Here is a 24,842-nt window from a genome sequence, read left to right as displayed (position 1 = left end):
GACCAGAATTTATTTATTTATTTATTTAAAAATCACATTTTATTAGGAAATATTTATTCAGGGGTCTATTAATCTCTCTGCAGCTGACACTCAAGCCTTTCTGTGCAGCAATTTGTTACAACGCCACTAAACCTGGCACCTTAATTATGGGGTGCCAGCTCCTGGTTTTCTGTTGTGAAGTGAGCACAGTCATCGCTGCTTTCTATTTTTGCCTGAAAATGATTCACAACGTAGAATGTACTGTACTACAAAAGGGACGGAGGAAAATAGTTCCATGATACATGTGAGGAGACAGAAGCAAGGGCTTGCTCTGATTCACACATGTACTGCCCAGGCAGGCCAAAAATGGCTTTCTTTGCAATTAGCTACAAAAAAATCTGTAACCTATAAAAGGAAAGCCATTGGTCTAATGGCAAGCGATTCCGGCTGGCTGCTTGAGCTCAGGGAAGGTGATAATTCAAAGAGGGGTGAAACGTCAAAACTTACTGGGCACCTGCTTGTGATTGACTTCATTGTCAGGCAGCCCAAGGTGCCGGTTTTTGCTCTTGAACAGCGCACACATGCTGTGCTTCAAAAATCAATGCGGTCCGAGGAGGACTGTTCCTTGCTGTTTGTTAATTTTGTTCGACTGTAGCATCGTTATCCTGTATGCAGCCCCTGGCTGAGCCCAGGGGCACGTAAAGGCTGGCTAAACTGCAGCCCTGCTGCTCTGCAGCTCCGGGGCTGCTGCCCACGTATTCCCCCTGGAACACGCTTGGCAGAAAGGAGGCAGTGAGTGGGCTGAGCCCTGGCAGATCGCTCTTCCCCCAGCACCACTGAGAAGCGAAAACAGCACTGCTGAGAGCGCTCAGCTGGATGTCATCTGAAATATGAAAATGTGGGTGGTGCTTCCCTCAGCACTTCTGCATTCCTGGGACCCCCTCACGCGTGCCATAACCAGGTGCGTCTCAAGGACAGCGTGCTCCTTGCAAGGCTCTTCCTGAGCTCCGAGGATCTGTCATCTTTGGCTAGGAGAAGTTTGCAGTAGCTGGAGAAGGGGTGAACTGCAGCTAGCGCTGATGACTCCCCTCTCATAAATCACAAGGAGAATATTTATTAACACATGCCTCCCAAGAGCCTTTGAGATGCTCTTGTGAATGACTCTGGGAAAAAATACATGCAAATATAAGTATAGGAGCTGCTACCGTAAAAGGCAATTTAATGCAGCTCCTAATTCAGTTTTTTTTTTTAAACAGAATCAGCAACAATAACATTTGTGTACATTTTGTCCTTTGCTTGTCAGGAATTCATGCTTAATTCAGCCATGGTCTTGGCTGTAGTTGTCACAGTAGACAGGCCCTTTTCCCTGTTGGAGCTGAATCTATTTGCCAGTCAACAATCTCAAGGTATCGTTCATTTCTAGATATTGGGATGGAAATGAGAATAGGATTTTCATCCTGCAATGCAGATTATCTATGCTGTACCTGTCACATCTAGAGCTCTGGAAGGGATGGTATCTTTAAGGAATAAAATAAACATCAATAGATTTCCTCAGTGTTTATTTGAAACTATAGGAAAGGATTGTATTAATACAAATTATCACGGGGCAGACAGTCTCAGTTAAGTAAACGCTAAACTTTTATTTGAAAATCCTTAAGGACCTCATTAAAGCTCTGTGCCAGGTGGCTTGTTGTGGCAGGAGAGCCATTCTGAGTAAACAGCACCTCCTTAAATGCGTTACAGGTACTGCTGTTACACAACGATTTGCAACAAGTGATCTGTAGCACTCGTTAAAATTGCACTTCCAGCCTTGGAATTTCAGCCCGAACGTGGTACGCTTTGCTGACAGACGAGGTCTGTTTGGCTGCTGTTTTGGAGAACAGCTTCACGCTTTGTTTATTTTGCTGCGTGATTGTTCTGTGCCAGAAACCTTCTCAGCTGACCTCACGCTAGTGACTACTTACAAACGGCATCCATATGGAGGCTCCTGACTGTGTACCCGAAGTAATCTCGTAAGCAACTGCTCCCCTTCTAAATCTCATCATCTTCGTAATGGCACAAAGCGATGCGCTCGTGCAGCCCCCCTGCCTGGGGGGGGCAGCTTTTCAATTCCATAAATGCGTATCAACATCCTGTGGATGGCTTAAAATATAGCTACGGCCAGGAAAAGGATTTTGCAAAAGCAACGGCTCTCTGTTCTATATTCATTCTGAATTATAAACATAACAATATACACAAGTCCTACTTTCCGGTTGTTATTTTTTTTTTATCCTGGTATTAGCTGTCAGAAGAAAGCGCTGTGCTATTAACAGTCTCATGTCTATTGCTGAATGTCAGCTTCTCCACATATAAGAATGCATTTCTTGCCACTTTCATATTTCCAACATTCATTCTATTAAAAAAAAAATATTTTTCTTCTAACAGTCATGATCCCAACTGCTTGTGACTGTCAGGATTAAGGGCTCCTGTTTGTTTCTGGGGTCCTCAGACTTCCTGAGCATGCTAGGAAATGCCTTTGCCATTAATCATCTTTGCTTAATTAATCATCCCCAAGTCAAATTTGCTAATCTTACACACGAAGGGCCCAACCTTTTAGTAGCTGTTGCTCAAGGAAGTTGCAACACTTTTTGTTGTAGCTCAGCGAGAAGGCTCGCAGCCCCCGCCAGCAGCTCGGTTATACTTCTCCCCTTCCCTGCTGCTAATCGCCCGCCTGGCCTGGCCTCTGGAGCTGCGTTATAGCTGCGGGGAGGAGGAACTGGTACGGCCCCAGACACACGCTCTCCGTCACTGCAGCAGGCTAGAGGCTTCATCTGGCACTTAGCACCCCTTCCTTCTCCCAACCGGTTATGGTTGTCATAATTATGAGGCTCCTGTCTCGGGCACTCTCACCTACTGCAAAGCTCTGATGCTTGTTTTTCCTTGCCGTGCTCGGACACCAGTATTTGTTTTACCACTTCAGTAACACGCTGGCTTGGTTTGGGTTACATCCACAGCTGTCTCCCTGTAGTAGCTCAGCTGTTTGCACTCCCCAGCCAGCCAGAAGCTTGTGTTTTGCAGGTGTCCTGGTACGTCCCCAAGGGTCCCTGCTAGGGGTGCTGGAAAACCTTTTTACCCTTCCTCAGTTGTAAAAGCAGAAAGTAATTCTCACCCCACCTGTCCTGACAATGCTTGTCTGGTTGGTCTTGTCTTCGACAGAAGGGGAAAACATATCAATGTTTTCAGAACCATTCCCACGTGGCATAACGGCCTCCAGCCAAAAGGATTTGTTCGTAACTTCCTCTGACCGGGATATTCAGATCAGCCAGATGCACATAGCAATGTCTGCAAGCACACAAGAGCCATGGCAAACCTTTCTGCTTCTCCGGGACAAATCTGTTTCAATCAGTGGCTGTGGGGAGGGGTGTTCAGGTGTTTGTACCTCGCTTCTTTTGTCTCTTTCGAAGCACGCACAGTAGGTATTATTAATCACCTGCAATTGAAGCCTTGTCCTAGAAGAATAACAAGCCTCTCGATGAGGCAGTCGCAGAAGGAGAACGGCAGAATTGGTTATGACAAGGTGCGGCATGTGCTGGCTGGTTTGTAGGCTGGCACATCCTCTACCTACTACCGCAGCCATCTGAGGTCAAAATTCTTGAAGAGCTAAGAGAAATCTATTAATATCATTCTAAGTACTGTGGATACGATCTAGGTAAGAAGATCCTCAGGAAGGTATCTTTAGAGAAGCAAAATTATTTATTTCCTATCCATACTATGAAAACTAATAAACTACCTTTGTGAATAGTCTTTGAATGGTCACAGGCCGGTATCAGCGTGGTTTATCTGCTGTGCACGCAGCAGGAACTGTGCGTACGTGAGATCTGCTGGAGCTGTTCTGTTTCGTAGGGCTGACTTTTCAGAACGCATTTCATTCATAAACTCACTGTCCTTTCTCATCTGCCACCTCTGCCATGCTTTTCCCATGCTGCTCTTTCATTTCGTCTCTTCTCTATCTTGTCCATAGTGCTGTACTTAGCTTGCCACTCATTTTTATTTCAAACATACCAACTCATCAATCTGATGATGATCTCTTAGTCTAAATCAATGGCATGAGAAAAACTGCAACGTGAAAGCTAGGGAAAATGCTGCTGAAGTTTAAGAGGTCCAGTAAGCTGCCTTCTTTTGTAATAATTTATTTTATTTTATATTTACTATTTGCCATAAGGTTTTTATGCAGTCTTTAGGATATGGGAGTCTAAGCTTCCCATACTAGATGACAGGAATATTTGATGGCACATTCAGACATTCAAGATGAGGAAGGCTAATTCTTTGTTATACAGCAAAGGAAAGGCATCATACAATTTTTTGCAGTGCATCTTGTGACATTTTAGATTTAAATGGGGCTTATATGGTTCATGAATTGGCCTTAAATCATCTACATGCTGTCACTGAGCATTTTCTTAACAGCTGTTCTTTCCTTTAGTTAATTACTTATCAAATGTCAAAATGTGATGGCTGAATGAAACGTCCTGCTATCTGAACAAACCCTAACTTCACAATCCCTTTCCATAGACAAACAAAATGAAGTGCTGCATGAAAAATCATGAGATGTTCTGACTGCACAAAAGCTTCATTTTTATGCCTGACTAAACCTGACAATCAAAAATAAGGGAGAGGGAAGGTGAGAATTAATAAATATACATTACCCTGCCTAATGATTATGAACAGGCTTAGGCTGGACCACAGCTGTTAAAAGACGAAGGCTTTATTTCTGGAGACAAATTGGAGACTAATATGAAGTCCTTTTGTGGAAGGTTATATTTCAAAATTAACTAGTAGAAGTTGGTTTTTTTTTGTTGTTGTTGTTTTGGTTGTTTGTTTTGTTGTTTGGTTGGTTGTGTGGGGGGTTGTTGTTTTTTTTTTTTTTGGTATTTCGAAATCCACTTGGTTTGTACAGCAAAATGTATGTTTTCATTCAAGATGGGATTCATAACCTGCATCTTCTGGGGAAGCAGGCTCAGCTGTTATCTTTGATCAACATTACCCACATTTGATATGGCTAGAAACCATTATTTGCTTTTGGTGTGGAGCAGAACTGAGCATTGAATAATCTGTTCAAAATCCTAGGCTCCCTCTTATTTCCCAGTAAAAAAATCACGTCTATTAGAAAGAAACATAAAGACAAAGAAAATGCATGACATAATATGCCAGGGCTATTTTAATGTCTGTGTTTTTCCTCTCCACAGAGTTGCTATATATTTTTTTTTAATGGCTGAGTTCAACTTCCACATATAACCAGGAGTGCCTTTTCTGGATTGCTTTTGATTGCAAAAAGTCTCACGTTTGGGCTGAAAATGAAGTGGGGATGTGTAGAGGAAAACTTGAGTCATGGAGTACTTTACTGTGGCATCCATGATTGCAGACAAGGGATATAGGTAGGACTTTGCTTTCATTTCAGGAGGAACTTTCCTAATTAGTGCTGCTATTAGTTCTCCTTTCACTCTGAAATAACAGGAGATCCTGAAATGACGTGTGAGAGTTTTATACTGGAGCATAACAAGTCTAATAAAATAAAGCCTTTAACGTGACATTGGCAAGGAAAAAAAAAAAAGTGCCCTAATCTGCTATATATACAAAAGTATTTTATCCCAACAGTGTGAGCCTATACTTATTCTATATTTTGCATTAATTTGTGTGAATGGTGAGCAGGAATTGGAAAAGCTCAAGACTGAGATATCTGTTTGCACCTCTGCTCTGAAAGGTGTGTATCTCATTTGTGCAGCGAAAGTCTCCTGGTTAAAAAGCTACAAAGGAAGGAGCAGAAAAATCTTGCAGAGCCCCACGGCAGCTCTCTGCAGTCAGCGAACAAAGGCCGGAGGAGTACGTTCAAAAAGGGCAGGCAGGCAGTGCTCTGAGGACTGGGAGAGAGCGTGCCAGCATGCGTTTCCTTACTCTGGGACTCTGGTAACTCACAAAACATGAGGATGAATCCTGGGAGTGGGGTCAGAAGGCAAGTAATATCAAAAGGTCTGTAGCTCTGCCATTCACAACGCCAGGGCAAAGGTTTGTTGTACACGGTCCTGTGAGCAGTCGCGTTTTACTTTGATCTGATATAAAACCATGAAGTTATTTATCAGTCCTTTGTTATTCCTTTCCTCCAGCCAAACTTCTTTACTTGTTAGAAGGGAAGTATGGCCTGTCATGGGAGGCCAGGGAAGGTGCTTTGTTTTCCAGTATCCTGAGCAAGTGTTTAAACGGGTAACAAAGGAAATCTTACTCCTTCTTGTTGCTAATTATACCTGAGAAAAGAGTTGCATCTAGTGTTTATCAGTAGCAAGTTATTCTGTGCAATCTGAATGCAGCCTAAACAATGATGAAATATTTAGAAATGACTTGATAGCGATGCTCCGGCAGATAATGGAGTTCTCAGCTTCTTGTTTGCGTTGCAGCATCCATATGTAATGCTTGGTAATGTATTTATTTGCTGTGGCATTGGCATGATTATCTGCATCAGTTAAAATGAGTGTTAATTTATAATCAACTGTGATTGGAATACTGTTCCAAAGCATTGAATTATTCACAACAAGAAATGTGCCATTAATCAATCCAAGTGACTAAAGGACAGGGTTTTTTAAAAAAATAAATAAATATTTAGCTGCCTAGAGATGTTAATGATGTATTTAGGCTTTTTTTTTTTTTTTTAAATCACAGCATACTGTGAGCAACTACATTCCTTTAAAACCCCTGCTTATTCTGAAACTATTACTTAGAAGAAGATTCTTCTTTCTTTAGAAGTGCTTGCATCAATAAAAGTATGATAAGTAGTATGGAGGGCTCAAAATTATTATTTTTTTTTTTCCAGAGAGCTAATTGGAACTTAAAAAGACTAAGCATTATGAAGTAACTATCTCCCTTTAATTCTAAAAATAATAATTTGGCATATACACGCCAGAACATTTTTCCTGTGTTACATGCTCATTCTATTGGCTGCGCCAAGGAAGTGCTGGATGTGTAGCACACTGTAAAGCCAGGCTGCTGGAAGCTGAATGAGTTAAACAAAAAAAACTACCTCTTGGTCAACATCAATGCTCATTGCTTGATTGGGGCCATCCTGTAGTTTCTAAGAGCTCTTAGGCATGCTCTTTGTTTAGAAACCCAACCAGCACCAAGCAGAGTTTCAGTGCACTAAGATGATTCACATCACAGCTACTGATGCTCAAAATACTGTGAGCTACCTATGTTTTACAACACATTTTAAGGGCATTTACCTAGCCTCCAATGGCTTTTGCTGTTGATGGGCTGCATAAGGTCCGTGAGTCACCCAGGACACTTAATCACTGTGCCTAATAACAGGAGAAAACAGCTCCCCCCGGGAGCCATTGGGTAATGTTGGTTTTAATAGGCCCTTACCAAGCCCATCCTTTTCCAGGATGTGAGGGCTATGGCTGGTATCTCTGCCTCATGAATACCCAGGGTGATTTCACCATGAACGGAGTATGAGACATTGTGAAACCCCGGCTCCACCAAAGACAATGGTAAAACACCCATTGTGCTCAGCCAGGACAAGAGTTCACCTGCAAAGCCCAGCTCTGCCGGCTGGGAGATGAGAGGCGTGGGGGTCACAACTTCTGTCTGGCCTCGCCAAGCGAACGGGGTGAAGCGTTGGCCAGCCAAGCTGGCATCGGTCTCCAACGCAGAGGTTTTGGTCAACGTCTTTGAGTTTTGGGCGTTTTGTATCATCTTATGCATTCCGCCCAGCTTTTATACACCGTAGGCTGGTTCCTGCTTTCAGCCAAGTGCTTCCACAAAGCCGTGGGAGCGCCGATGCCCGCGTCGGTTCGGGCAGGACGGGGTTAGGAGAGCAGAGCTCACAGCTGGCAGGCTGCTGCTCGGCGGTGTGCAGGAGTGCCAAGCTCTGCCTGTCAGACTTCTCCGTGTATAGTAAGGGCTGAGGCACCGGGGAGGGCTGGCGCTGATTTGGCAGAGCAGCCTTGTGCGGGATTGCTTGCAAGAGCAGCCTCGCAGTGCTGTGGCGCAGCTGGTTTTATTCACAGCAGAAATGTGCACGTCAGGGCAGCGAGGCAGGAGCCACAAGAGAAACTTGGAGTGCAACAGGCTGAGAAACATGAAGTTGCCGCAGCTTTTGGGCACATAAATCCCTAGATAAATTTAACTCAGATTTCTCTCCTCGCTGGGGTTGTTCATCCCCTCTGCAAATGAAGCCACCTTATTCAGGTACCCAGACTGGTTGTAGAAGACTAATATGAGATCCCTGGGCTTGAAAACTTCGACCTCGGATTTTACTTAGGATGTCGGATTTTCATGCAAATTTCAGCACAGAGGGAAAAAATGTGACATCTGGTCTGTTTTTATGGCTTCCTCTCTAATCTAAGGTGGCAAATCCATTTAGCTAAGCTGTACAACATCATCACTTCTGCTTAATTATAAATCTGTTGCATATCATTTCCGTTTTCGAAAATGAATACGGATAAACAGACTTACCTCTAATCTATACTGATCTCTATCAAGAGATGAGCAGATGATAAACTTAAACCATCCAGTTCTATTCCAGTGCATTTCCCATCTGTACAGAAATGGAAAAATGTTTACTGTAATTAAGAACAAACACTTCAAGTAAATGATTATGGTAGTTAAAAAAAAAAAAAAAAAGAAAAAGAAAAAAAAAGTAAAGAGCAAAATCAAATATGAGAAAATGTTGCTCCACATTGCCAGGGCCAGCTGACAGCAGAATACAGAGGGTGGGAAATACACTTGTCAGTTTGAGTAATGGGCTCTGGTCTTCTCTTGGCAAAACACATGAAGGTGAGCGTGTTGCTTAATATCTGTGTGCTTCAGTTTTGCCACCTCTTAAATGGGGATAATAGCTCTCTAAAATGGGTCTGAGAACATTTTAAAGGCAACTGGTTTGTTTTTATCCTGGCACTGTATTAGTCAGAAAAAACAAAGTCACTCATCACCCAGGTCTACCGCTAAATTGGGAATGACACACAGCTAGAGTGCTGGAGGAGTGATGAAAGTGGAGCACACAGCAAGCTCTTAGGAGAGACAACGTGCAAACAGCACCTAGCATGAGCTGCAAAGGCCAGGAGTGCACCAGCCTTCGCTCCCCGGGGGAGGAACCTCCCTGGCACAGAGCTGTAAATATCACAACGTCTTGAAGTGGTACCTCGAAACCTCTGTCTGTCAGGCAAGCGCTGGGTGCAGCCAGGGGACCAAGAGCTCCCTGCCAGCTTCGCGGAATCTCGGCTGCAGAGCAGCGTGTGACTCGGTTGGCACTCGCGGTTCCTGTAATCTGTCACTCCCATCTGCCTAGGTTTGGAGAAAAAAAGATCTCTATTTCTTCTACTTCCTACTCAGCATCACTTGCCTGATGAAATTTATTTTCTACGTAAGGTATCTTAAATGCATAAAAAATGGTTAACACGAATCTATAAGGATATGCACACAACCAGAGAAGACAAACCTTCACGACAATGGGATTGGGTCTACTTAGAAAACGGTGAAAAGGAAATATAAATGAGGAGGGAGGCTGTTTTCAGTTTAGCCAAGCATAAGCGTTATAAAGACTTCCTTATCAACTGTTACCTAAAGTCTCACAGGTGTCTGTATATTCAAGCTCGCTCTGGGGCCAACTGGCACATGTTGTACACTGCACATCTGAATATCCCTCCTGTTATTTAGAAACCCACAAAATGCAACACAATGATTTTTTTCTCTGGAGACAGAAATGATCACAGTACATTTATTTCATCCTTGGAGAAGAAAATATATACACATTTTTATTTTCTTCTTAATTTCCGTAGCTGCAGAAGATGATTATCTCATTTCAGTGCCCAATTGCAATGCCATTCTGTTTTACAATCCTATAAAATTCAAAATAACTTGAAAAATATTTATTTACCTATATAGATGTAGAAGTGCGATGTGTAAGACTTTGCATGTTTAAAACCAAGCAGATTAAAAAGAAATCCAGCATTGCTTATTTGTGCTTGCTTACTTGCATTACTTTTCAGCTTGGATAATACCAATTAGATGGTTTATGATTATTTCAGATTGAATTTCACTCCAGGCTCCTTCTGCACTACCAGAGCTCTTCAGTGGTTGAGTGGTTGCGAATCCTGTGGGGGAAAAGTTTATTTCTTTGTTGGAAGATGGAATTTCTTCTGGAATTTGTTTAAATCGCTGATGCCTGATGATGGATCCCAGTCTTTACCACGGACTCATTAGTGTGTAAGCCCTGCTATTGTACTAACTGCCTTGGCAACCCCCTGCTCTGGCTTGGAGATCTTTCCAGTGCCAAAGAATTAAATCCTGGCCCCACTGAGAGCCAAGAGTGACGAACGCATGGAAGAAAAGTTACAAAATAGTAATTGATACGAGTCTGGCTTTAGTGAATTAACCAAGACGCTGGGGACCCCGAACTGGTGCATGGTTCCTTGCAAAGTGACCTCGAGCACACGGTGCTCCATGGTCTGGCCACTGTCTCTACAGAGGAGATAACAGATGATTGCTCACTTTTTTAAAGCAGTATTCCCAAAGAAAGTGGGAAATAGCAATTATTTGTTGCCCTGATCTTTTTTCTGTCAGGAACTATCAAATGAGACAGCGACACTAAAAACGGAGTCCAAATGGGGTTGGCTCAGCACTAGCTGTATCACAGAATTACAAAATACCAGTTTGTGACCTTTTTCTTTCAAAACAGCACTGCTCTGGCTGTGGGGCTGGATGTGAGAGGAGCCGGTCAGTGGGCGATGCAGCCCAGCTGGTATGGGGGGATGGGAACTCCCCAGGATCCATTGGTGCTGTGTGAGCATCACAGCCAAGGGGCACAGCAAGAATGCACTTTTAAGCAAATTTACATTTAGCTGCTATTGTAGAAAGAAGGTTGAGGACAGGGAGACCGAGAAAGAAAGAAGGAACCGCCTTGCGCCATGTACTCGCCTTTCCTGTCCAAATCACCCAGGATGCTGCCAGTCTGCTCTGAGTAATCTGAAATATTATCTGAGCAATAGTGTCTCGGCAGCCTGAGGTTAGTCACCCAGGGTCAGCTCTGAAAGAAGTGATTGCAAAGACTCAGTTTGGAAAACATTTGCTAAGACTCAGGAAGTTGAGACTTCGGCTGTAGAAACAAAATGCTCTGGGGGAATGGTAGCTGGGAAGAAACACGGGGCTTCTGGCATGGGGTGCCTTGGGCATTGGCGCAAGCACCCCGGGCATCTGCCTAAACCCAGCTGCGGCTGGCACCACTCGGCGATGCTGGTCACGGCTGCCAGACCGGTCTCGAGCGGTAGGCTGGCTGTGATGGTTGTGCTTGAGAGGTTGTTCCTATTTGCACAGGTGTGGGAAAGGGGTACAAGATAGATGGACAGACAGGAACTCAGCTTTCATTAAGGAAACTCAAATTCACTGTTCTTCAGGAAGGGGAGTCTGAGAAAAAACACAACAGCCCATGGGAGACAGTGAAAGGGAGCAGGTGCATGCAAATGTGTAGAGCAACCATGGCTCAATGCACTCTTTTATAACAAGACAGAAACCAGTGGGTCTTTCTGAACAAATGAAATTCTCGGACAGAATTTTCACCTTTCCTCCATTTCTCGTTTTGGGTTGACATGCGTGTAAGCAGCAGTGCTGTGTGTTCTCAGTAACGTGCATGCAGCAGTCTATGAAATGCCTGCAAAAACCGGGCAGCTGTGCAGTGACCAGGATGGCTGAGTGTTTTCTCAGTGCATGGCACAAAGTGGTTCCGCTCTTGTTTGGAGCTTTCCAGCATTTTTGCAACCCCATTTGTAAAGGAAGCCCTGTTCTGGGCCCTAATCTGGGAGTTTTCTGTTTGCTCCTCCCTCCTTTCCCTGGTATTTCTTGTTTTCCATTTGTGCAGGAAACACCAGGGCCTGGAAGCTATATGCCCACAGGGTGGTTTCCAAAGCACCCACGAACTGCTGCTATCTTGGGTCTTGAGCACAGCACCTCCTTCAACATACAAATGATTGCAAGGAATACGAGGGGAAGGCAACATCCCCTCCCTCACCCTGCGGGACTTGCCGTTTACCTCCTCCCTGTCTGTCCTACCCAGCAGCATTGGAGGGTCCATGTGGCTGGGTGGGTGCTATCCCATGTGGGTAGGGGTCGGCAGCTGGTTTTGGGGGCTAGCCGGAGGGGACAGCCCTGGCCAGACCTCTGCAGTGTTTGCTCCGTGTGACACGATGAGCTGGAGGGATGTGGGGAACAGGACTGGAACAGGAGAAACCACGATTAGGTAAATGCTAACCAGAAAAGAAGGCTCTAGGAGTAAGGGAATGTCCTCATTGATAGCAATGAAAGAAGGCCCAAACTCTGGCAGTTTTGTTTTCTGGCCCCAGTTCAGGATTGTACTTAGGTCAGTGAATAATTTAAAGTATTGACTTCAGTGGGAATACTTGTGCTCTGAGGGCTGTGCATGAGTTAAATATCTTTGGAGTTGGGCTCTGGTGGGAGTGGTTAAGGTTGCTGAAGTGTTTTTCATTTTATGTTTGCTCCATCCCTGGCACTTACAGTTGCTTATAACTTTCTGAAACTTCATGCACTGAGCTGCGCTCTTCCAGATGGTTTCCTTTTGAAAACAGCTTCATGCATGTGGGTTTGAGGAAAACCAGTTCAGCCATTTTAAATGAGGAATGGCCTTTATTTCCATGTTCTGGCTTTAAAGTTTCACAAATGCTTTCACACTCATGCAGTTGGTCTCAATTAGAGGCCAGCCTTGCATGGTGTGAGGACCCTCTTTCCTGAGACCCTTAAGACTGAACGCTTCATAAGGATGCAGTTTACTTGTTGTTGTGGTTTGCTTGTCTGTTTGTAGTCATTTTCTTGAAGCAGTCTTAAAAATACATAATGAATTGTTCATGAAATGGTATCAGCATGCTGTGTTTCCAGAGTTTTATGTTTCTGCTCTGAAGAGTGAAATAAATAACTGGGCCTCAATACTACAAACAAAGTGCGACATATTCAAAGGAAATTGTGTAAAAAGCTCCCTAAAATGAAATATATAAGCTTAGAGTGTATTAATTTCATCACTGTTGCTTTTGCTGAAATTTAAGAGTGTTACGTTCATGTAATTTCTACCATACCTCTGGAAGTGAAGGTGTTAAGGGAGTTTCTTTAAACTCAAAGGAATTTGAAGTCTACCAAAGTGTTGCTGGTCTGTGGCTTTGGCATGTCGGGTCTGGTTTGGGGTGTCTTGTGCTGCTTCCTGCTGCTGGTGGTGGAGTCAGGAGTAGAGAAAGGAGAAGGACGGAGAGAGAAGTGAGAGGAAAGGAGTCTGGGTGCTCGGCACTGTGTGCAGGTCTGGCCCCTCACAGGTGGAGGTGTGGTAGGAAAATAAGCGTCATACACGGGACATGTTTGGTGGCACCACGTTTCTGGGAGAAATACGTCAGGAAATGTAAAGCTTGCTGAGGCTGTTTGTAGAGACCTGAAACTTTTTAGTAAGATCAAGGGCAGCAATGTGCTTGTTTTAATTTTGGTCTTCTCTGAGCAAAGTCTTGGAAAAGTTTGCTTTGGTGGAGGAGGACTGGTAGGACAGAATGTGGTTCATCGTCTGCAAAGCCCTTCCTGGAGGTGTTTTATTCATAAAGCTCCCGGTGCTCCTCAAGCAAGAAAAGCTTTCCACTAACTTTTGTGTTTGAGACTCACTCAGGAAACACCGAACTACTTCTGCAAGGCAGTAAGAATCCTGTTCTTTATTTAACACTGGAATCTGTACGGTGGCTTTGGTGTCCTGTGTGTGGCTGTGGTGTCTGCTGCCCGGCTGCAGTGATGCGCGTGCCCAGGACAATGCACTGCGCTACTGAGGGGTCCAGGTGCTGAGAGAGAGGGGAGATTCCTTCTTGTCTTGGCTGCTGCTTTGCGTAACTCTTCAGTGGTACCATTTCCTTACAGTTGTGAGAAGGGAAAAGCTGGAAGAAAAGGAATTTGGAGGCTGTGGTGTCCCCTCAGAAAGAGCTGTCCCAATTCGCATCATCCCCTCAGAGGTTTCCCAGCTCCTTTTCCCCCAAGAAGCTCCTCTTGGTGATTTCCACCCAGCCAGGATAGCAGGCGGTTTTCCCCGGCACGCCCAAGAGAAAGCTGATGCTGTTGTGTCTTTGTGTTGTGGAAAGATGGGGCAGAAAGAGGGTGGAGAGGACGGGTGGGGCTGTAAAGGCAAATGGAGAAATGCAGGGGCGGGAAAGCCGCCCTGACCACGCTTGATAAATCTCCCTTTGACTGAGGCACATCAAAGCAGAAAGCAGTAATATCTTCTGGTATTTCCTACTTGGGACTATCACCACGGAGCTGGGTCAGCACAGAGCAGACTGGTGCCCCGTGTCAGGTGGGACTGGTAAATGTTCCTCTCCGGGGGACGAGCATCTTCTCAGCCTGTGAGTTACCTGTAGCGGTGTTATCGGCTCTGGTAATCAGTAACCAGCTAAGCATGTGAGGAGTGGTTTACTGCACTTAAGCACATTGGGAACCCTTTTAGATATTGGAAATAGTGTGGTCTATTTGTGTGTCAACCAACTTTGCCTGTGCCCTGCTTGCAGTTTCTGCAGCACGATGTTGCTGAAGGGCTGAGGGAAGAGCCTTGCTGTTGGGGTTTGCATGCTTCCTGGCTTCCTGCAGTTCTGCGCAGATATTAAGGAAACACAACTCGTTATTTAGCCCCCGCTCTGTGCTGAGCCCTGTTGCTTATCCATGGACAAACAGCACTCCCATTCTCTGTTAACGAGTCCAGGCATCTCCTACAAAGACCACAAACAACGGGAAAAAGCCCCCTGCAGTTTTACGGTGCCTAGCCAGGAGAGAACCCAGTCCTGGAGGAGACTTTGGACTTTCTTGAAGCTTGAATAGTTCTAAAGGTCGCTGTTCCTGTGGGGGCTGGGTGAAACTCGCACCCTAAGGTAGGGGAGAACTTTGGTGGTCTTCGCATCTGTCCTGTGAGCCCTTGGCTTTGTGCTCCACCAACAAGACGTAGTGGGACAAGGCATATGCAGAAGAGTCTGTTTATAGCTATGTGTCTTTCTGGACAGACAAAGTATACGTAACTCCTTAGTTTTCGGATGCACAAAGGTTTTTTTGTCTTCCTTTACTGTACTATGTCAGATTTGCCAACTGAGTTGCTGGTAGGACAGGTCTGCCAGGAGACCATGTCTGTCCATGTCCCTCCAGCACCTGAAGGACCTGGGAGAGCATTCAGGAGGCATTTGGAGATGTTGGTCGAGGAAAGGAATTCCCTCGGAATGCTGCAGCCAACCTCATCCTTTGCTTGCTCACAGCAGTGTTAGCTACGTGTGGCTTCACTGCGGTCAGAGGTGTTCCCTCCACAGAGTGGAGAGGAGCCCCAAGCGTAATCTCCCTGCCTGCAGCTTGTTGGGCTGTCTGACAGCCTGCTAAGCTGCTCTCCTTCCTGCCAAGGGTCCTCGGGCATAATTTTATTTTCTAGGAAAGGTCCCAGGTAAGATCCTGAGCCTGCAGCCCTCCCACCACCCCACTTGCCCTGCTGTGGAGCAGGCTGCAGCTTATGTGCTTGTGCCTTAGCACGAACCCTTCAGTTACTGTCCACCGAAGACAGCTCTTGACTTGTGCCAGATTTCACACTTGTGCCTTTGCTCTCACATCACCTTTGTGGTGAATGGATCTGTAGTGCCTAAGTTAATGAGGTGCTCTGAGAAAGGGTTACGTTGTCCCCTTCTTCCCAAACGGAAGGAAAGGACTGACCAATAACTCAAGGCAACAACTCGATCCATGGGGTAATTTTGCAACCAGTTATGCTTCTGCTGGTGTAACCCTGGGGCTTCCCTTTGACTGGGTGAGGTGGCTCAGCCCTGCCCTCATCTCCCCTTTGTAAACAAATCTCACGCTCTGTGATACTGATATCCCCACCTCGTAGTGAAAATGCCTCCTTTGATGGCTTTAAAATAAACAGGTATCTATATAAAGTAGTATTGCTCCATAAAAATCAATAGATCCCGGTGCTTGTGAACTTGGTGCCTTCGACCTCCTTGTGCTGCCGTGTGAACGAGGCTCCCGCTGTACCGACGTGTCTCTGCCTTTAGGGCAGCAGGGGACGCAGGGCTGAGTTTTCTTTATAGTTACTTTCAAGTACTTATCTGCACGAGGATGATGCGAGGGCTGTTTCCTCTTGTCGTCAGAGTTGCAGAAAGGATTTTATTCCCCTGTGCTCCTTGGGCTTGTTGAGCACCAACAAAAGCAGCTTGCTCCTGCTGGTGCAAGACCATCACTCCTTCTTCCCCTCTGCCCTAAGCAGGGAGCTACACGGCCTGCCCAGACTGAGCAGCACACCAGGAAATATCTGCTTTTTGGAAACTCAGCTGAATCTGGTTTTCTAGGATGTTTCTTGCCAATGCAGCCATTAGTGCGAGCCTGTCTTAAAACAGCTTAGACCCTACTGCAGTTTCTGTTCTACATGCCCACAGCTTCCCAAGGGTCTCAAGTGGGTCATTTTAAACTTGGATGTCCTAAAGCTGCTGCAGGTCTTGTGTGCTGCTCAGTTTTAAGTTGGCTCTGAGATGCTACCGTTTACAACAGGGCTGCCCATGGGTGACTGCTTTAATGCGTTCTCTGCTCGTTACTGCACAGTGCATCACGTTTGCTCCAGTTTGAAGGGATTTTCATCCTTTGCTGTAGATCTGAGCAGGTTTTATTGCATCTCTGGAGGTACCCTGGACCCCAAGCAACACGCTGCACTGCAGCAGGAGCGCCAGTGTGCCTTGCCTTTGCTTTAATGATGGTGCTGCAGGCATGTGGTGACAATAGCAAGGGTCTTGTGGGGTTGCCTGCTGCCTCCTCATGCCCTCAGAGTTACAATGTATGCACTCACAACACTGTAAAACATAGCCCAGCAATCCCTGTGAAACCAGGGGGAGAGCTCAGTGCCCAACAACCTGCTTCAGCATCCTGGAAATTTCCTCTCTGCTTCTGAAACATGCACATGCAGCCATAATGATGATGCAGAGGGGATGGGGCATGCACCATGCAGCGCCAAGTGCAGCCACGGGCAATGATAAGGTGGATTTCTTCTTGTCTTGTGAAAGAAGCCATGCAAAGGACAGGGCCCCTTAGCTCCTGTGAGTGCTCTGCAGGGCAGCCCTGGGTAAGCACTGCTGCCAGCCATGGGGATCAAGGGTGTGATGAGGTGAGAAGGGCCCAAGTGCTCACCGGTCTTTCCAGACCCAGTTATCATACAGATGTGTGTTACATTTACATTGTGGCTGATCGATAGTGGGAAATTACAGCCCGGTAGCTGGAAGGGAAAAATTCCCATGCAGCACAATTGAGAGGTATAACCTTGGACCATCAGATGCAATTGGGTTCAGGTACAATAATGGTGCTAAGCTTTGCCCTATTAACTGCTTGATAGAGCAGCTGGGTTGGTAGATCCTGCGATGATATCTGAAGTCCTGTTTAAGATAATGTGGGCTTTTAGTCCGACACAGGGCTCTTCCTCAGCCTGAGCACGCCCAGCGGTGTGTGAGGGAACACCCAGGGCCCGCTGCGCTCCACCTGGGAGGAGCAGTCGCAGCACCGCATCGTGCTGAGCCCTGCTGGGTGCTCGTCCGTCGGCAGCCTGCTTGGCATGCAAAGATACCTTTTCTGCAGTGAAAAGGGTTTGATTCACCCAGGTTGAGATCGCTTTTATTAGCATTGCTAAAACGCCAAGAGCATATACCGCTGATAACCTTCTGTTCAGTCGGATCATCTGCTACATATGTGATCCTAGCAGAGGTGATTTGGAGAGGTGTGTTTATTGCTTTGCACTTTAGCAGATACGGATGTTCCTGGCAGTTTCACAAACATGTCCTTGGTTAAAGTCTGTTGCTAGGCGATAGTTTCAGATAAGGAATACATACAAATCCCTGAATGCTCAATTTTTAGGGCTCTGGGCACTCAGAGGAGGGGTGCGTAGCAAGGTCCTGCTTTTGTCTGGAGCACCCAAAATGAATTTTAATATTTGTTGGCCTGGGAACACCATCAAATTGTAAGAATCTGCAGGATATCCCTCTCCTGCATCCAGCCAGCTGCAGTGCGCTGCAGAATAGGCAGGTCGGGGGAGCAACCAGCCCCACTCCCCGCCTCAGGGAATAAGGTACAGAAAGGACAGTGCCCGCCTAGGACTGCTCACGGCAGAGTCTTGCACAGGGAGATGACAGGCAGGGATCACTTGCTACCCCTCTTTCTGATTCTGTGTGTGCAATCCAAGCGGCCCCTGCAGCTAGAGGCCACCTCAGGAGGTCACCTCATGTCTGTCACCCCCGTGCCTCGTGACCATCAGTCACTGACGCCCTCGGTAAGCCAAGGGGAACCCTCCCATGGCGGTTCTGTGTTGCTCAAATCTCACAGATCATATCTACAACTTGGGCAGATTTCATCTAAAACCAAACCTGCTTCTGTATTCCCCACCTGCCCCGTAGCTTTAGGTCACCCAGTTTTCACTCGTGCAGACCTGAGCAGTTTTCTCCACCTTACAGTCTGTCTTTGGGGCTGCCACGCGATGCTGCTGGGCAGGGGGCGAGCCGCACTGCTGCTTTCTGCAGCAGCCTCGCAGAAAACTGTCTGGTCTTCTCCTCTCCCAGTTTCTCCGCCGTGTGCGAGGCCGAAGCTACTAGCTGCGTGAGCTTGGCAGCAGCGCTGGCTTTGAGCTGACTTGACACATAGGAAGCAAATAGAGTCATAAAGTATATGCGGCAGCGTGATGCGCGCTGAAGCGATTCGGGGGGTAATGTTTCCAGCGACTGTATTCTTAGTAACGGAGAGCAGCGACCTGCCCGCCTTCACTCCAGCAGGTTACGACGCCCGCCACGGAGCCTGACGGCGGGCCCAGTCCTGTCCCCACGGGGCCGGGGGCTGTGTGGGCAGTGCCCCGCGCCCCGACCCCTCAGGCCCCGCTCATGGGGGCCCCGCACTGCAGGCCGCGGGGCCAGCACACGCTGCCTCCTCTTCCCAATGCGTGGCGGCCCGGAGGAAAGCATGCCCGAGAAGTGACTGTGCTCCCCCGGGAGTTAGGAGGGACCGGCCCGGCTAAACTGAGAGGAGAAAGTTTTATATCCGCGTAGCTACTAACTCTTTATTTGGAAAAACAGGCACTGTTTGTCTGGCGCTTCTTGGAGCGTTGGCTTAATATTAAAATGACCTCTGCACAAACCCCAGAGGAGAAGAGAGAAGCTGCAGCTTTCTTTCCATCAGCTCTCGCCTCAGAGCAGAGGCTTCAAAACTGGGCCGCAGCTGCCCTCGCTGGTGCGGCCCCAGAGGGAGCAGCCGCGTTTCCCTTCATGAGGCCATAGCCCCGCGGCCTCCTGAGCCACCCTGCTCCAGCCCTTCCAACAGGGCCAGCGCGGGCAGGGTGCTCCGGGCATGGTCCCGTGGGGTTTTGGCTGTTTCCAAGCATGTACCCACCCCCCACCCCCCCAGCCTCCTGGGGAAACCCGTTCCAGTGCCCGACCACCCTCTCTGAAAGAAGTTTGGTTTTACGTTTAAAGGGAATTTCTTGTGTTTCACTACCGCCACCAGCAGAGCCGGCATCTGAGCCACGCCAGGAGCCCTTCGATCATGGATCTGCCTGGGGAGGGCAGGGCTCCTTCCTTCTCGTGCTGTCCCTTGGATGCCGTGTTTGTCCCCACAACAGCTCGCTGCAGGCAGCAGGAAGTAGCGCTATCTGCTTGGCTCCCCATAGGTTTAAATGTCTGCTCACATACTTATGGGCATGAGAGTTTATATATGCAAAACCTAATTTGAAGCGCGGGCCCATCTACTTAGCGAGTGTTTTACAGCCTTTGGTCACAGGGTTCAGTCCTACCTTTGCACTTTGCTGCCTATATCAAGATGCCCATGAAGGCACCTCGATCGTGCCCTGCCTCTTCTCTAAGTTACTTTTTAACCTGATAAGAATACAATTATCATATGGCCTCTAACGCCCAAGAACATAAATGCTTGGGCTGCAAGAGCTTTCCTGTGTGTTCTCCAGGAAGGCTTTGATCATGGAAGTTACTTTTGCTGTACCCAACACCACTAAATACATGCCCAATTTTCCTGTCCCTATATCAAACACTGCGTGTTAGGGAGCCTAGAATAGCAGCTGCTGCCACTCATGTTAACCGAGAGGAGCACAGGACGCTGAAGTGTCTAGTTTCTCATCACTTATGGGATGGATAAAAGTATCTCTTGTACTGACTAGTGCATCAAATATGAATGATGCAGATAGAGTGGCTGTTTACACACAGTGATCTATTTTAGTTAAATTGAAAACACACACAGGGGAGTGTTTCAGCTTTGTGGATAGAAAACAGTGGAAACCTTTTTTTGTTTTGTTTTGTCTTTTCTGCTTGCCAGTGACAATTGGTTCTCAGGGGTGCTCAGCCTGCAGCTGGGAAAGGATGAGCTCTGTTCTTTTAGGACAAAAATCTAGGTATCGATCACTATCCAGCCAGATCTCACGAAACCGAGGAAGGGGTGCTTGCCTCCCTTTATCATTCTAATTTTACCTTAATACTCAAATCTTTTGTACAGTGTTAACATAAGCATTTACAAAGCTGGTCCCTCTGGAGGATGACAGCAATTGTTTTGCTTAATGTTTAATGGCTTCCTCTCCCTCTGGACTCCGTGCCAGTGCAGCTTGTAATGAACAAGCTCTGGAAGGATATTATAGCCTCACTTCATCTATTAGGACACTTTACATAGAAATGTATTTTGCACCACCATGAATTATACAAGCACACAAATTAAAGATACATATGCAATAACTGCACACAGAGAGCATTGTCTGCAGCAAACTCATTAGCAGAATGAATTACTCGGCAGAAAATCACTTAACCTTTGTAGATTTCCTGGTACCATGTGTATTAATGCTGTTGCTTTGTTTTGAGGTAATGTCGCTCTGTTATCTAAAAACATGCTCCAGATTTGAAAATTAATGTTACAACATGAAGGTTTCCTCTGAACACGCTAATTATATAGAAAGCAAGAAGTGAGTTCTTGTTTGCTTTCCCCTATCTCCTGTGTGCAAAGACTTCTGAAACCAGAACCAAATGATGCAGGGCTAAATTCGTTTTGAGGAGGAAAAGATAAAAAATGAAATAAAGGGCTTTGGTTTCCACGGGTAAATGTTGATCACAAGTGGAAAGCTTCACTGAATAATCCGCATCAGGATTTGCCTGCAGGGCTCAGTGGCTAATGTTTTGCTGTGGAAAATATTTCTCTAGCAGCAAAATGAGATGGGGAAAATAGCAGAATAACTTCTATGGCAAAAGGCCTGCTTTGGTTAGAAAAACAATGTTCAACATGCACATGGCTCTGTCAGGAAGGCTGCTAGCAGGAATATGGCAACTCGAGTTATTTTGCAAGTAGTCAAAAACAGGATGCATCAGGAATAGCACACTCAGGGCCGAGTAACCCGCATGGAAACGCACTTCTGCAGGAAGCTCTGTGCGTGGTTGGACCTCAAAAGGTAGGTATTTTTGGTGGCAAAGCATCTCTGAAGCTTTATGTGGGATTTTTGTGAGAACGGCTGTGCAGCTGGCGATTTCAAGCGATGTTGGTGACCTGACTTCTGACTCATTCAGCAGTAAGGCGATGATGGCTGTCCTGTTCGGTGGGAGCAGAAACTGGGTTTTGTTGCAGAAATGGGGTTTTGTTGGCCCCAGAAAGTGGGGAGAAGGGGCTGCAGGTGCCTGTCGGGGCTGGTGACCCACTTGGCAGCATGCTTCTGGCTGCCTTGCATGGGCACCGCAAAACAAAAGCAATGGGGAAAAAAACAGGCTCAATAATAGGTGTTACATTTGCAGATTTATTTCAGGGCCATGCTAATGGAAATGAAAGTAGACGGCGATCCTGACAGGGACTAGAACAGATTGATGTTCCCTGAAGCCGTTGCAATTAATGTTTCCTGAAGCCATTGCATATGGGATCTGTGGGGTCTGATGTTGCTTCTGTGGCACAGAGTTGATTCTACTTTTGTTGGCAAAACAACATTGTTGTTTCCGATTGGATGCTGTATCACCCTTCTATCTTATATAGCTGTAATTATAACCCTGCAGAGCACGTTAGTAGAGAGCGAAGGTTATTGATTCCCACTGATACATTCCAGGTGATATTGGTACAAATGGCATGAAACTTTGGCCTCGAGGGGAAAACTTCAGCAGAAGGCTCCTTGGAATAATTAAACCAATCGTACGAGCTGTGTCATCCTGAAATGAACCAACGCGCAATATTAACCTGGCTGAAACTCCAGCCTCCTTATGGATCCAAAGCCCTGAGCTGCCTGAAAAGGCTGGCACCTGGGTGGCGTTGGTCCTGAATCCTGCTCTAGCTGTCAGCATCACTGAGCTTTGCAACTAGTTAGCTGTGGAGTAAGTAGGGAAAACCCAGTATTCGCTGCATCTGCACATCAGCATCATCTGCTGCTTTATCCTCTATCCTTTACATCTAGATGTTGTGAATTCGGTGTGGTGTACTTGCTGGCAGGGGAAAGGAGCATTGGGTACAGGGGGCATCATGGACACTGGCAGTGAAGTAAGCAGAAGGTCTGGAAGGGGCAGGGGAGGAATCAAGGTGATGAAGAAAGGACAGTCTGAATCCCCCAAATCTCTGTGCACTGCATTTCACTTGCTGCAAGAAAGCAGCTTCTAAGAAACTGCTAATTTGGCGAGGCCGTGGATCAACAGACTTCAGCCTCCTGTGAATTATGTGAGTGCTCTTATTTATTGCTGGAGGTTACAACAGGTTAACGCTGCATATCGGGATCATGAGATTTCTCAAGAGCAATATAAAGTGTTTCACATATGGGCTGAACAACTGAAGTGTAGAGTCTGTAAAGGCTCCTGATCCAAAAGCTGTAATTTGCAGAGACAAATGAAGCAAGGTTATTTATTCCTGGTGGAGGCTTACAAGAACATACATTGTACCTACTTACATTTTTTTTTCTATAAGAGGAATGGGAGAAGAAGATGATACTAAAGTAGATTAGTGGCATGTCATCCTTTCTGTAAGAAAGAAAAAAAACAACAAAACCCAAATTTTAGAATTGCTCTTCTAGTGAAACCAGATCAGCTCTGATTTTGAAACAGAGGTCATTGTCCTGGAGTTAGAGCACAGTGCTTTGTAAGTTGAAGCTAAAACATAACTGTGTATCTTACCAGCATTATCCTAACTATACTCCCTAACTATAACAGCAGAATTCAAGGCTTGGGCAAAAATGCTTGCCAGATACTGAGCAACTCTTTGTATTTTAGTTTTTGCATAGTGAAGTTGCAGAACCCACTGTATGTTAATGAATATTTCTGTTTTCATTGTAAGTTGGCAACAGTGCTTTTCTTTCATGTGGGATGACTGGACGCATGGCTGCTTAGTTAGCATTTTGGTTTTCCTGGCATAGTTATCAACATGAGTGAAAATATTCATACACGGATTTGAGAAAGTGGAGCCACTGTCAAATCAGTTGCTCAACTGTTCAAAGAGGTATACGTTGAAGACATTTTTCAACTGTGTAAAAGAGCTTTTAGTCCCTAATTCCATAGTGAATGGTGAGCCCTGTAAGATGAATCCTCTATCTGCTCTTTTGTAAACCATGTATGCTCCTTGCTTTTACAGGTGCTTGGGTTTTCTGTTTTTAATTTTTCTTAATGCTCTTCCACACGCACACTTTCCCATCTCCCACCTCATGCTCCCAAATGCAATCATCTCTCTGCATGATTGACCTAAGTGATCACCATGGTTTCCAAGTCAATTCAGGTCCCTGAAGAGGACTTTTAATTAAGAAGCTCTAATAGGATCTAAGAGAAAACTTGTAAGTCACTGGTCTTCAGGCTGAGAGCTACAGATCCCGGGGGTGTCTGTGGCCAACTAGCAAGGGACCCTAAGCATGTCCTTTTCAGAAAGGTCGTATCCTATACGGAAATCTGTATACGTAGTTCTTACAGATCTAGATGTCTGCTGGTAAGTTCCTAGGGATCACAAAAAGTGGAAAAACTCTGAATTAGGCTGCTTTTGAGAGGTGGTAGTGACTGAGCGCAGTGAGGCGAGGGCAGGACCGCACAGCAGTGGCTCTTTGCGTCCAGGCACATGTTCGATCCAGCCAGGCTTAAATCACCAGCGCCTGAATTGTAGATGAGTACATGTGTGGGATTTCCAAAAGCACTTGATATTGGTCCGTATTTACATGGCAGGAACAACCCCACCTGTGTGCATGGGCACGTATGAAGCAGTATGTGGTGATGTTTACACAGCAGCTCTCATTAACCTCCAGAGAACAACCTGGGGTGGCTACATGTGGTGCTTGGTAATGTCATGCAGAAGCACTCAAGGCTGCTTTCGCACTGGGAGCTCCAGCACTGGCCACATACGGGAACAAGAAGTGGGACTGGAGAACATCGTGGAACTTTTTCAAGTACGGTATTCGCTGAAAAGCAAAGTTCCAGAAAACTGGAGGTGCATAAAAACTTGAGATAACTTTGGTGAATTGTTCTTGGCTGGAAGACAAAATGGAAAATTTAAATGTTCTGTGTAGATTGTTTCAGGACTAAACATCTTGAATTTTTCTTTCAAAATGCTCTCCCTTCTGGCAATTCTCTCAAAACTTCTGGTCATATAAATCCGAGTTATTGAAGATACTGCTTGAGGACTCCTGTCAGAACAACATTTTTTTAATTGGAATTTTTTTAAGCTCTATTTAGTTGAAAATCTCTGAAGTTTTCCTTTGGAATGAAGCTTGAAACAAATTATTTTCTTTCAGCTTATTGCTTCTCACTTAGCTGTCTGAACGAAAACTGCTATGCAAGTTCCCAAGAGGGGATGATGGGAAGTTCAAAAAGAGAAGAAATTGTCAAATAAAAGATTCAGTCGTG

At 45.9% G+C, this 24,842-nt stretch overlaps 1 long non-coding RNA gene across 1 annotated transcript in view; it reads left to right on the top strand.

The window, feature by feature from the left end:
- The window catches only part of LOC308193492, a 34,744-nt gene that overhangs the window by 5,066 nt on the left and 4,836 nt on the right, over window positions 1–24,842 (top strand). Inside the window, exon 1 of the long non-coding RNA XR_013949687.1 lies at window positions 1–24,842. This exon is cut by the window's left edge and continues 5,066 nt beyond it. This is a non-coding gene — a long non-coding RNA (uncharacterized lncRNA).

The sequence above is a fragment of the Anser brachyrhynchus genome, assembly GCF_964034855.1.
Source record: "Anser brachyrhynchus genome assembly, chromosome: 3".
NCBI lineage: Eukaryota > Metazoa > Chordata > Aves > Anseriformes > Anatidae > Anser > Anser brachyrhynchus.
Note: the sequence above shows the minus strand (reverse complement) of the source record. Positions and strands in the feature narration are given on the sequence as shown.